Here is a 15,544-nt window from a genome sequence, read left to right on the forward strand (position 1 = left end):
TGGTAAAAATATCTGTACAACTTTCAATAACACCCTGTATTTAATTCGAATTAAATTTTAATGCGCGATTAACCCATGAATCCGAAACTTCGACTGGTTCAATTTGATCACGTGTTCAGTTAATCTCGCATTTGATTACTGTTAACTTAATTTCGCTTCTGTAAACTGACCCTTAATCTGATTATTAAGCTTCAATCTCTGGGCTTACCACAAAAAGACTCACTTCTACTCTTAACAATTTAATCTACAATTATTTGTGATAACGATTCATATATTAAAAAGTCAGTGTTTGCTACGCGGCAGGTGTATGTTCTGTTTTTGATTATAAGATACGCAAATTGCTTGGTGGGTTAAAGGAAAGATAATAATTATTTAGTTTAAATATGTACCTTGCCGTCCAAACGGGGTGTTGTTTGGGGAGAGAAAATAATTTTTCGCCGTCTCATCTCACATTATTCTAACGCGAGGCAATTCGCTTAATAAGGGAACAGGGGAGACAACGTTGAAAGCGTAGGGATGGGGGATATTTTGTGTTTTTAAGTAAACGTGACAAACATGTCTGAAAAGAGCGAGTAAAAGCATCTTTGAGACCGGTACTTACCAGGCCACGCTCGCCATCCTGATAAATAATGCATGGAGTTTACCGTTTCATGTAACGAGCTGCGTCTAATTCATTGTGAGACTGAGTTATTAGCGTGCGGCTCCGGATCCACCACCTACCCCTTCATGCCACCCGGAAATGCTCCGGTGCTTCCTGATTTCTGCCAGCCGGCTTACACCTCTCCGTCGTGCCGCGGTCTACTCCCGAAACATCGGCTTAACAAACACATTCAGATCATATTTGGGGTGATAAGCTCTTGTTTATGATGGTTGCCACGAAAAAGCTTTATTATTTGCTTCTCTTTTCGTCTTTTTTGCACCGCACGTTGAATTTTCCGCCACCCTAAAGCGTTCCCCAATTTGATTTATTTTTAAAATGTGCGTGTCACTGGATCCGGTAAACTATTAAATTGTAGGCTCCATACAAATTTTTTTTGAATGATGTTTTTTGTGTTTTTCAATTCTAGGCTTCACGACCTTCGTTAGATTAGATAACAGCAAACGTCGCCGGGGAAATAATATATCTAAAAGATCTAATTTTGTTACAAAACATTTGATGCATACCGTGCGATCGAAAATAAAAAAATCGACATGGCCATGATTAATACACTTCAGTTGGCAGCACGTAAAAATTTAATTCAAATGTCATCAGATGTCATTAATTACAATAGTAACTGTCATTTGAAAACATGAAGCGAAGAGAGTAGCATTTGTTTGGAAGCTGAAGGCAGACATTTACTCTAGTTCGTAAATACCTCATGATTCTTTAACAACCGGCAGGTCACACATAATGCACCCCTTTATGAAAATCAAGATTTCAACGTTCTCAAAATCACTAACCCAACTTTTAAGACTGGCATCTGATAATTGAAATTTTAACGAATTGCCAACTGAAATTTTTGGTCACAGCCAACTCTATTTTTTTTTCCGATCTCACTTGTGTAATTCACATATTGGCATTTTTGTATGATTAGCATCAGAGATTGAACATGTGGTTTCCTTTGTTAGCTTTGTCATAAAAAATTCATAGAACAGTGTTTTTACATTTTGTCTGCCTAGTAATACAACAGAGGTATTGAAATATTTTACATATTGCCTGGAGCGTCCACCGTTTTTTACAATACAGTACAATATGAGAGTCGCTAATATCTACTAAATACTTCATAAACTACAAGTGTAAGAGAAAGCACTCAAGCGTAGATTTCATTATTATCATGAATGTCGGACAAAGAATTTTTTTTCATTTTCAGTTAGTAATTAATTTCCCAGTTTTAATGAAATATCAGGCAATATTTAAAAAAAGAAAATAAATCGTATAAACGTTAAAAATGGAGTGATGATTTTTTTTACACCAATATACACATTTACTATAAAAAATAATATCATTTACAATGATTGTTGATTTTGTCATAAATAAATGTATGAAATGGAGTAGCTACATACTGCCCACCAGTCTTTCTACAAACTTTTAATATTAATTAAAGAAAATCTAAATTACGACAGTCATTTATCTGCCAAAGTGTTAATAAATAGATTAACAAAAATGCAATAAAATTAATGTTATGACCTCACAAATTATCCTGTTAAAAATTAATGTAGCGTAAATTGTAGATGGTCCATTTATTTAATTGTGCATATGACATTAACACTCTGATGAATCTCTTACCCTTGCACTCTGCACACTGTAATTTTCCTCTCTTATGCAAAATCTTGAAATTTGATATCATACCTTGCAATAAAAGCACACTTCGTTGAAAATTTCTTTGTTGTCGTAATTTTATTCATAAACGTACTCGATCGTTCTCTTTTATGATGTAATATAAAAGATCGGAAAATTAATTTTGAGATTCATAATTCAAAGCCAAGGTTCGATTCCTTTTCGATTCCAACTCGGCTTATTTCGCTAAACTAAACCGTATATAAAAAGTTCATAAAAATTAATTCTTTAGGCGAAGCTTATTTGAAAACGAGATAATTAAAACAAGTTTGGTACAATGTTGCCTCATTCCATTCAAGTCACGTAATTCCATGTAGAACAGCCTTATAACTGTTAATGATCATTGCGATAGATATTTATGAAAGACAAAAATCGCCAATTCTGAGTTTCATTAACAGTAAAAGGGCCTATAAGGAGGTATAATGCAAAAATAATAGATACAATTAAAAATTATTGTTGCAACAGTCGAGAATACAGCAGTGTATTTGATCATCTGTTAAAGTCTCACTCCCTTAATTTAAATTTTTTATCAAATAATATACCTACTGAAAAAATTTAAGTGAAATTAATTTCTCTTCATAGTCGTAGAAAAAGTATAGTATTCTACTCGCGGGTAATGGCTTGGCTATACTCGCTCGAATGAATTACGCCACTCGCCTTCGGCTCGTGACACAAAATCATCCTCACGAGTAGTAGCCACCATTATCCGCTCGTTGAATATACTGTTATCGAATGAAATGGAAATAATAATTCGGAAAGCAATATATTTCTGTTCTTCATTTAATTATATGATTATCTTTTGGAATTTTGTCTCCTACAAGAAAGACGCAGATGAATTAAAATCTACAAAGCGTATTTTTGACCCCATTAAGAATTTTATATTTAATTTGCTTAGACAATTCTCTTAAATTTTTGCAAATGTATAATAAAGTCTAATGAATTACGAAGAATTTGCTCAGGGTAATGTTATCTAAATAATAAGTTCCACATAGAAATTTTAGTACTACGAGAATATTCTGTTTGACTCAGACTTATTAAAGTTAGAGTATCGGATCTGTGTATTCATTACAGTGTAAAATGAATTTCAATAGAATATTCAGAATAGTACATTCAGAATAATACATTCTCTACTTTTGCTTGTTTCTCATATTGAATGTATTCACATGAAGAACAAAGCAGTGAAATAAGTAAGTTATCCAAAATTTCTTCTGGTAAAAAATATCAATTTAGTTCCTTAATGGAGACTCTCAGAGAAAGCAGAAACAATCTCGTAAAGATGAGTAATTGCTAGAAAAAGTCGACTGCGCCGACATTCCTCCTCCAAAAAGACAAAACGTTGACAGCCGGCATAGATTCAAATTACACGGTTTTCCTTATTTAATTACCATAAATAAAAGCTCGCCGTAAAAAGTAATCGCAAAGGATCGTCTGTTCCTTGTAAGCTCTCCTTTAAAATTTGGTACAATCGTCCTGTTGGGGTTTTAGAGGCGAAGGCAACGGCCGTCAAGAACAAGACCTGCTCGACTTCCTCATCTTGGGGGTGAGTGGGAGACGTTTCATTAACATCAACACACAGGTTTATTTGGGGCGACATAGGCGGCATTATAAAGGCCCCCATGTATCTCTTGTAGAACGTGCGCGGGATAGGAACACCCCATCTGCGAAATAAACGACACTGGCAGATTTGAGTCGGGAATTCAATGTCATAAAGTGAAATGAGCCCGATATGGAGGCACACATGGCCACCCCCAAATATTTGGACTTTGTGCGCGCTGACAATCATACTCGCCGACCCCAATTTAACGCCAATATCGACTACAGGAATCTCATTTGCTTATTGACGTTGCAAATTTTTTTAACTGACAAATTAAGTTAAATATGAACTTATTACTACAAGGTGTTCAAGCAAAATATTCAATAAAAAGACTAATTATAAATAAAAAAGAAATTGTGGTAGTTCTTGTGAACGCTGGTTCTGAGTAAATAAGATTGTAAAAAAAATATTTATTTAAATTACTTTAAAATTTAAGAAGTTGAAACGTATCTCACTGTATCAGTTATACAATGTGATCAAAAAGAAAACAAATCAGAGCAGGCGTTGTATGTCGTAGCGGAATTCTATGCAAATAAGCGTTCATCAATTCGTGGGCGTAGACAATTTATGGTATCAAACGCTACTTTTATTTATAAAATAAACAAGAGCATTATTTTACATTTGTAAGAATGGGTAATTTACCAGCTTTATTGCCAAACGCGACGCCACTGTTAAGCAAATTTTTCGCTGAAATGTCAAAGAAACGTCAACGGCGTGCTGTGTCACATTGACTTCTTAATACATCTACGAAGATGCTTCTTTTCATTTTTATGTATTTTTTTGTTCGGTGGTTTTACCGACGCAATTTATCACCGAAATATGGAAATTGCTGTTAAACTGTCGAACAAATAAACAGTCTCATTATTATTTTTTGCCTCGCACCGTCGAATTTTAATTCTCTTGAATTTATTACCGGAAAATGGACGACGACGCATACGATGTGGAAATTGAAACGCCTGATTTTATTAGTGGGACACGGTTAACACGGCAGTAAGGACTGGGTGCGCAACAAATAAAAACAATTTGAACGCGTTAAATTTTCCAACCCTTCTTATTATTGGTCCATTTTATCCAACAACTAAGTTGTTTAATCCGCAAAGTTGAACTGAGCCCGATTACCTCCCTGACTTTCAACACACTAGGCTAGATGGTCTTGTTATTATTTCTCATCAACGAAATTTCTATTCGATACATCTGGCACAACGTTGCTGAAACGGGAAAAATGTCACGACCAGTTACGTTTTAGTGTGGATATTGCAGAAGTTTCGACGAGAGTGCACGGGGAATTGTTTAGTTAACATATCTTTCACAAAATTAAAACTATCTGCTCTTTTATCAGACAATCAGGTTGAAGTGCACACGTGCTGACTGTATCAAAGTGGGATGTTTCATTTAATTTGTTCACTAAAGATCACAAGAAGAAATTTAAATGAGTAAAAGAGTGTACTAATATTTGACAAATAGGATAAGCCAGTAAGCTAAATAAATTAAGTTAAATTAATTTGGATACATGAAACAGCATTAAAGAATTAAGATGCGAACTATGTGATCCTGCAAAGATTTTAATTGTCTCTCCTGTTAAATTGTCCCCTTGACCTCTCGGTCAAGTCTGGAATAATATAGGGAAGAATAGAAAGGAAACGTGTCATCAGACTTATCAGAAACTCCTTCCAGGTGTCAGCAGCTTGTTATCGATCCATTTCCTCATGAATGGGTGGCGTGGCTTCAATTTGCGCTCTGCGAGGGACCACAGCTACTTGAGAGCGATGGACACTGGAGGAGCATCCCCGACTGCGAGAACATCAAGGAACGAATGTGAATGAAAAGTCTTTAAAAATTGTCGTGGAAAAGATTGGCATGGAGAAAATGCGTTTCCCTAATCGTATGAAGCCAAAAGATTACATACCTCACGATAATGAATTTTGAACACAATTAGTGAAAAATTATGCAAGGAAAAATTATTATTATCGTATAAATACTTAGAAAGATTAAGAGCAGTAAATTTTCGTCAGTGAATTACTCTTCAAAGTGTTCGTTAATTGGTAATAGTGATCCATTGTAAAGCCATTACAGTTTTGTAAACAACTAAATGAACCCAATTTACGGCTCCATTTCACGATCTTTTTGTGGTAATAGGTCTCTTTATTACGACCACACTTCTTTATTATTTACTTGATTTCAGACCCCGTCGAATATTTACTATGTTTCTCTAAATTGGTACTTAATTCCATAAATTTGAGGTCTGCTGAATATTTTAAAGATATTTTTAATGGGCAGCGAAGCGATCCATATCGATATTATTCACCTTGTATTTTAAAACTCACTGTATTAGCAGACCGAATTCTGTCTTTAAAATTGTTAAAACTCTTTGATGATAAGAACTTCTGTTGCTTTATGCCAAATATATTAGAGGCGTTGGATTTTCTCATGAGCTATGAGTCATATCCGCGCAAACGACGAATATCGGTCTCAAATAGGCGCTACAAACCGACCGGACAACATCGACGTTTTCAGTTTTCATTGGTTCATGGCTGGGCCTTCGCGCCGATATTTTCAAGGTCACAACCCATGAGAGAATCCAACACCTCTACATAGCTACTTACATTAAAGCATTTTTATTTGTTAACGGCAAATTTTTGGCACATTTACATAAAATAAAGAGCTACTAGAATTGTTGGAGCAACAATTTGTAATTTTAGTTTTGTTGAAAGTCGGTGTCAAAAAATCAGGATGCATTCTTTGCGCTGGGAACTCGTTGCCACCATATAATCCCTTTTCGAATTAGTAGCCCAGATATTAAAATAATTCTTTCTTTGGATTACTCGGAGCCGTCTTCAAAGAAACGGTCTCAAAGCCGTACCGGAATTACGAAAGTTGTAAAGGGATTTCGGGTCTCAGGTCGGATTTGAGTGTGTAATTAAAGCCACGATTATTAATCATCCGAAACAAAAGTTATTATTTAAGTAAGAGACGTTTAAATTCAGGCGATACAATAAAATGATAACTAGAGATGATTTATCTTGAGGCGTCCTTTAGTTGGATCCCGAGTCCAATACGGTTCGGAATATTTCATAAAGTTTGACGGCGGAAACTTGCAAATAAATACTTTCCGACAAAGTCGTCAATGGAAATAAAGCCCCGACAAGGGGATCGATAGTTTTTACAAAGGCCACGATTACATTTGGCTCTCTTGGGTGTTAAATTGATACAAATCCTGCCCTTTTGAACCGAGATAATGCAGTCTCAAGACAGACCATTTGCTTGACTTGACGGATTCAGGCTGTGTCACAAATAAATTTCAACACATCCAACTCCCCTCTGGTATAAGGCCAAAGCGATTCTCTTTGTCGTAAAGCAGACAGAAACAAGAAAGCCATCGCTCATCTTCGAGAATGTCCCTGATCTCGACCCCTGATTCAAAGCAAAATCGCCAAAAAGATCTGTTTTACATGTCACACTCAAAGGGACCGATTCTTTACATTTCATTATTTCAGAACTTCATATTCGTTCCTCACTGCTAATTCACACCCTTGACACCCTTAAAAAACTAATGATTAATTTAATTTGCCCATTATTTACTTATCTCTATCATAATGTCGTCGTCTAGACCCTAGAAAGTAATGTTTAGAATTAATTTAATGCAATCGAGATATATTCAGTTCCCTAGACATTTTTCACCATTTTTAATTAGTAATTTCCTTCAAGAGTCTTAACGGGTCTGAGACTCGAGATGGTCTTGGCTAATTAGTTTTCTGCAGTATTTTATTGGGAATAGATAAAGAATGTAGAAATAAAAAGTAGAAAAAGGCATATTTCTTAGCAGGTGTGCCTCATTCCATTAAAAGAAAAAAATCAATAATTAACCTTGAAGACTAATTAGTTCATGAGGAAGCAAAATAAAAGAAACATAATTATCTGATTTACAACGTAGACAAAAAATATTAAATTACAATTGTTATAAGTGTTGAATTTTCTCATGATGGGCTATGAGTCAATTTGCGCAAGCGACGAATATCAGTTCCAAGGTCACATCCCATATGAGAGGAAGAGAATACATCTTTCATTCCCCCCAGTAGGGGGGCGGGCTGCTGGGGCTTTCCAGAGCCTTTTCAGCCACATTGACGGGAAGATTCGGGATGGGTACGGTGTGGATGGGTGCGGAAGGAAGGTGGTAGGTACTGCAGAGGTTGCTACTGACCCAGCAATTGCCTTATCTGTGATATGAGACATACCACGATGTGATGGTGTGGGGAACCTATGAAAAAAACCCACACCTGGTCAGGAGGCACCGGGGTTAGAACCCGGGACCTCCCGAATGTAAAGTGGCGCGCTAGGCGCTTGGTCACAGTACTCTGTGCCATGAGAGATCCAATACACCTAACTGCTTAACATTGCTCAGCAACAGTAAATTAGTTTGTCCTACTTGTGTCATGTTGTGTTGGTTAAAACAGGATCTTCGAAAAACAACTGAACACATTTCACAGAAATTTTATTTCATAAAAATTGTTTTTGGCTGAGTTTAGTTTCAATTAAAAAGGCAATTATTAAACAAAATGTGTTCTATAACAAAATACATATTAAAATAACAACGTGGGACAAATTGTTTTCTATCACTCATGCAATTTTTTCTTTTTTTATGAAATTATTCCAGCATCAAAACACGCGGCCCCAGGGGTCGAAAGCATTACATTATTTAAGAAAAACCTGTTCCTTCGAAAATTAAATTCACCTTTATTTTTGTATGTACAATATCTGCGAGTTCAGAAATGAAAGCGACAATATTCCAAGAATCATTTTGTTATGTAAATCCCAGGTTTTTATTCCCGTAGCAATAAGTCTTGTCCAATCTTGACTGTTTATGAAAAAGTGCAAACGTTGAATAAGACGTCTGAAAGGGACCGTTATGGTGTTTAACAAGACTACAAGTGGGCCGCATTTCCAGTTAATATAAAATTCGCAAATTGGTACGAACTTAAGAAAGTCAACATCCAGAGCAGCTCGAGAAAAAAATGCTTTGCATTTTTTATTCCAGACAATAGAATTTTAACAAGTTTGCTCAAGTTCACTTTGAATTCAATTGTTAGAAATTCGTCGGTAATTACTCAAAGTTGTCGGTTAATTTAGAAATGAGTGCGGTTTGATATTCATAGTATTCGAGAATGTTTTTCTGCTTCATTAACGAAAACTTCTCTGAATTTTACTAAGCGTTAATTTTCTTATGAAACAAAACTCGGTACAAGTTAGCGTCGTAGGCCTCAACTTTTCCCAACAAGTTATATAATCTACACATTGTTCCTTTTTTAATTTACATTTAGTCCGACTCCTGGAGTTGTCTCAAGTATCCTCCCGTCAGCTCTAAATAACCTAGCAGTTCTGAAAATACAACGGAAACAGATTTACCTACACAATTTTAGTACCTATATTTTATAAATAGTTATTTACATTAGAGTACAGCGCGAAAACTTGTTTCCAGGCACGAGGCAAAGGCGAGTGTCTCATTAGTTGGAGCGCTATAAAATATTTACCGTACGACATTTGTATTAGAGCTGCCAACCCGTTAGGTTGTATTTTCCTTATTATGATTATAGCCATTTATTAGGCAGTACAAATTAAAAAAAAAAACATTTATCGGAAAAATAATATGTAGGTATCTACATGTAAATGTGTTTTTTTGCAGAAAATTAAAGTAACATATGAAGATTTTAATTTTAAAGTAACTGTAAAAAGAGTAAATTAACCGTGCGTGCTACCGCACTCGCCCCAGAAATTTAAAACATCCATCGGTAAATCACAGCTACTTTAACTTAAATTGAAAGGTAAAGGGGTGTATAACAATTAGAGAAGCTGAAAAAATTATAACGACTTCAATTGCTTGTTTACTCTGACATTGGATAAAAGCTGAAATCTGTACGAATCAATCTACGCATCTGCTTTGGTCGCGCATGTTCAGCCTGTTCTCCATTTGCAACTTTACAATGATTTTTATTTCTTGTTTATGGCATTATACATGAATAAAAAAATCATGTTTATTGCTCTGATCGTTATTAAAGACTCTTATTAAATTCTTTTATTTCCAATTTGGAACAGAACCCGTAAAGTGGTTTACGATACGTTAATAACAAACGTCTGCAGCACCCATTTTGTTATATCACGTTTTTCATTTCATTGCCTCCGACAAACATTAAATGGCGATAATAAGGATTATGACACTTGAGACAATTTTCTGAGGAATTTAGGAAGTTCATTAAATGTCGTCGCGGTAAAATACGTGTGAAAATTTGCTTCTTAAGTGGGGTTGAGTATTTTGGATAATAATGAATGCGCAGATTGCGAACACTGTCTCTCATTTTTCTTGGCAGTTTTGTAGCAGATTTTCAAAGGTGTTGACACATTTTTGGCAGCAACGAAATACCACTGCAGGGTATTGATCATTTTGTCGAGAAGGAGCCCTACATAATTAATTATTACGTAAGAGCTGGGGGAAATGTAACTCATTATTAAATACCTATCGTTCTAAACCGGTTTTTATCTGACATTTTTCCGCGTTTTTAATTATTCCTTAAATAATTCCAAGTAAAATAATTTGCGACATTTCAGATTAAATTGAATTATTCCGCGGATAATTTGGCATTAAACAATTTTTTTATTTGGAGAGCAATATTTGAGAATATTTGTGAAAGGCTAATTTTCTCAGGAATAAATTAATACATAACAGGTCTCATCATTCGTTGTATCAGAGCAGGCGCTGAAAATTATCGGTCATGTCGTAGCGGAATTCTATGCAAATAAGCGTTCAATGCATGGGCGTAGACAATTTGTGGTCTCAAACACTACTTTATAATACATCAGCTTGCCAAACGCAACGCCACTGGTAAGCAGATTGTGCGCGGAAATGTCAAAGAAACGTCAACGATGTGCTGGTGTTAACCTAGAAAACAAGTTTCCATTTCGGCAAAGTTTGCAGACGTTTACTGTGATTGTGAGCAACAGTTATCCCAGAATAAGTGGTGAAATGGGTTTTACCATTGAAGATGGTGATGATTTATTTATTTATACAAAGTTTCTTTTGTACACTGTGTTCTCGGATAACTTTAATGATAAATCTTGTCGAGTGAGATTTCTGAACGAACTTTAAAGTAGGAAAGTCAACAAAAACGAATTTAGTGATTTGGAAAATAGAGAACAGCGAGTGCTACATGCACATTAGCTTTGTTGAAATCCAGTCCTCCACTCACTTTTAAAGTATCTGCAAAGAAACTTGCGTTCATTAGTAGCAGTAAGTAGGAATTAATTAGTTCACTCGATGGGGAATAAAACATCTTCCGGTAGTTTTATCCGACTCGTACTTAATCCACATCTTTACTGCAAACATTTTTAATGCAAACTCACCAAGAAAAAAATACTTTCTCACTAGTGAGCAAAGTGAATGTTTTGCGAGTTTGTCGATAAAGGGCGCCAAATATGTTGTTCAGAAAGTTTTTCAAATTTGTTTTTAAAATACTTTCTCACTACTAACAAACTAAAACTTGTCTTATTTTGACTTGTTTAAATTTTTAACCTGTTATTTAGATTAAAATTTACGAAAAAACGTGAAACCGCTTGGGGTAAACTTCTGGAAAAAATTAATGCTAAATGCATCATGTGTTGGTATCGCTGAGTAAACTAAAATCAGTAAACCAATCACAAACACGCAGCGCCTAAGAACATAACCTCTTTTGTTTGGAATTTTGTTGATCCACGTTTTGTTGTAAAAAACTGTATTCGTGAGTTCCCTGTTGGGCTAATTTTGTAGAAGTTATTGTTCCAGTGATGTGAACAGTTATGCAAAATAGTGATGCAGATAGATAATGATAGGTATGTACAGTTTACGTTAATATAACCTCATTTTTTACTCTTGTCATGTTTTTGTCATTTTGATTTATTTACATTAAAAAATAGTGATTTGCGGCATAATAAGGGGTAGGCAGCAGGTGAAAGCGATGATTTAAATACACTTACTGCAATTGACTCAAAATTTAAAAAGTGACAAAAAATGTTGTCCGAAATTTCGATTCCGCAACTCTATTTTATGATTATGGAAAAAATCAGATTCAACACGCATGAGCAAACGTGCATTTAATCACTTGTACGGTTGGGGCCCTCGCCTTCGGCTCAGATGCCCAACTTCCGTATTCATGTAAAAAGCACAATTTTGCTCACTTGTATTGAAAATACCTGTTAAATGCTTATTATAATTCTATCGATTTTTACCGTGACATCTAAAAATATGTGATTTGAATGGACTGCAACATCCAATTTCTTATTTTCTTGAAATCGACAAAGTTAAAAAGATTCGCCATCCCAGCAATGTAAATCCTAATTTACAAGCATAGTGAAATTAATGCACTTCACCAACGAACTTTAAGTTTTAATGGAAGGAATTTGCTTCTTGATTCGCTTAGTTTTTACGCGGAGAATAATCGATCAGTAGACTGCGACAAAGATTGTGTAAACACAGGAAATTTGTGAAGAATTTTCCTCCAGGCTTTTTATGCACAAGTAATTTTCTATCCAACTACTTTTTCCGCAAACTTAAAACAACAACGACTAGTCTTGATATCTCGAGAATAATTCCAAACAATGAAGACACATTGCGGGAACCTTGTTATTTCAAAATGATATCTCTTGTTTCCCTAAATTCCGAGGGTAATGGAGGAAACAAACACCATTTTACAGTGTGGAAACTAATTCCGACTTATCAATATTCAACAGCTTAAGCTAGAAATTTCAGTTTTCTAATTGTTTATGCAGATCTGCCTCAACAGTCGTCGTCGTTTTACAGTCAGCTCAATACTATCCAGAATTCCATCGTTAATGCACGCTCAACGCGAATTTACGATGCACTTTACCAACCATTATTTGGTTATCGTTAGAAAGACCCTCAAATAAATAATCCTTTTGGTCTAAAAATCCAATTACGCTCCCTTTGACCGCCAGAAGAAACACTAAGTGCTTTTAAGTAAACACAATGGCTGACAAATAGACAAAACAAACTCCACATGAATAAAAAATACAACGACACCGATTTGATCCGTTCTGTATTTTTTCGATGCTCCTCTCGCTATTTATTTTTAATTAACGCCGTTCTGCAGGGATGCTCGATTTTTGTCGAGGGTTTTTAACTATTGTCCTGTTGCCTCATCCATTTCCGGATTAAAGTATTTAGTATTGCGATACTGGGCCGGGCACAAGGGATTAATAAAGCAGCTTTTCAAAAAATCCCGTTAAAACATGTCGGCGGAAAATATGATGGGCGAAAGAGGTCTAGTTTTACATTAGCTGAAGCTCGGGGCGACAGTTTATAACAGTAACCCAATGTGGAAGCGACCACGGCGTAAAATACACCGAATTGTTTTACTTGCTGATTAAATGTGAATTATGAATGGTGAATGAGCAAAAACGCGCAATGAATTAATATTTTACATCGCCGACAGAATCACTCACTGGAATGTAATAATTTTTTATCACTTGAATATCAATTGTGCTAGATTTTCCATTGTGTGAGGTAACAATTAGCAATATTTATTGATCAATAACTGCCGAATGTGATGGTTTCAGCTGAAATTGCTTTAAAATATGTGACAAAATGCTACATTTCAATCTATTTAATGCACAAATAAAAAGGTTTAACATTTGAAACCTTAGGCCCTTGGTGCAAAGAAGACATCGATTTCATTAATGTCATCGGTAACCGACTTATTGCGGAATCAGGCGATTCAAAATCAAAGAGGATTTCCCTTGCTATTCAACGCGGAAACGCTGCAAGCATTCGGGGCACTTTTCCAGATTCCGCATTATTATCGGAAATTTTTGTATTGTAAAAAAACTTAAGAATAAATATAATTATTTAATAAATTACTACTAATAGTTTCCACACATCAGTGACAAGTCTGCCTTCCTCTTAGTTTATTGTTACTTAGTTCGCCCATATTGCAGACATAATCACTCAACTTTTCCCATTTTCAGAGTTTTTGAGTCAGAATTATTGTGCAAATGGTGGCAGCAATCGAGTCCCACTTATTTATGAGTGTTGTTTGCTTTTTTATTTCAATGCTACAGCTCATATATCATTTTTTATTAGCCCTCAATTTCCCAAAGTGGTGAATATGTGTTTCTAATACCGATATGCTAAAAATCGCTTCATTTGAAAACATGACGGTTGTTTCACAACGAATCAACATGAAATCTGGATAACGATTCCTTCACAATCAACAAAAATAAATTCGGCACAGACACCGTAAAAGAAAAAATTTAATTAATCTTTTTGAGGGTTTAATTAAAACTGTTTACCCAGCGTATGCGATCAGACGAATCCTTTTACTTTGTTTGAAAAATTGATAATGTTTTGTTTCATTTGTTAATTGCATTTTCCGTTCTGAAAGTTACGCTCGACCGTTCCGGAGAGTAATGTTTGCAAGCTCGATACGTGAAACATTTATAACTAATAAAAAGTCCACAAAGATGTTTTCAAATACCTTTAAGGATGATCTGGGATCATGTTGTCGATTTATGATTTATTGATTGTCAGTATATTTTAAGACGTGTTGTTAGAAAGCAGTCCGTAAAATAACAAATCCTTCATCTCTCGTCATTTTATAGGTGTGCCGTTAAATGAAACGATAAATTATCTTTGGAATCAATTTGTAAAGCAAAGTGTGAATCTCGGAATTGAGTAATAGCGAAATTATGGAACGTCAAATAAATCATATATTATTCTCGTCAGGATGATTTATTTCATCCGGATTAAAAAATCAATGAAAATAGTGTTTGCAGTTACAATACTCGGTGATAACTAAAGATTCAGCCGCAGTTTATTTGTTTGTTGTTTTTAAGTTGTCATCCGTTTAATTAGATTAGTCCCAAAGAGAAAAAGGCGGAAGGAAGTAGAAAATCTATTTCAGAAAAGTTACAGCGCAAATGAAAATTTTTGTAAGTGAAACTTTTCCGCAATGTCTTAGTTTTCCAGATATGACCAAAAAAAAGAAAAAGCACCGATTTCGTCCGTCTCACCAGCAAATGCTTTGTGAGGGTTTACACCGAGAAGTCAGATAAATTTATAAGCAGAACAGGCTGTGATTCATGTTATGTAAGTGGTAACACTGAATGAGTTAACTTTAATACATTTGAATTGTCCATGGAGTACAGAAGTGTATGGAGGGAGTGGAAACAAGCTTGTAGGCAAGGAAAAATGAAGTCATCAGGGACAAGGGGAACGGCGCGAGGCCAGTTTAGGCAACCCGTAAGAGTACGCCCCAATTTTGGTTTTATACATAAAGGATTTACAATAGAACTTGGGGAAACGGAAGCAGTTTTAAATTTTTATAAATAAAATTGCATGTATTTGCAGTGTTTAGGTATTTTACAATAATAATTTAAGACCTACTATCAGAGTATACACATAAAGTTAAATCTTTTTATTCTGATGTGAAAGTTATCATACAATAATTTAAATATCTAATAGTAGATTTTATGAACCAAAAAAACGACATTTAGTTATAAATAGTTATTTGTGTTTTAATACCAAAAATTGCTTCTTTTTCTTCCGAGTCTGGGTTTTCTGGCCGAGGCGCAGCCGAGGCTTAAACAGGATTGAA

Source organism: Tenebrio molitor, chromosome 3 (assembly GCF_963966145.1).
Source record: "Tenebrio molitor chromosome 3, icTenMoli1.1, whole genome shotgun sequence".
Lineage (NCBI taxonomy): Eukaryota > Metazoa > Arthropoda > Insecta > Coleoptera > Tenebrionidae > Tenebrio > Tenebrio molitor.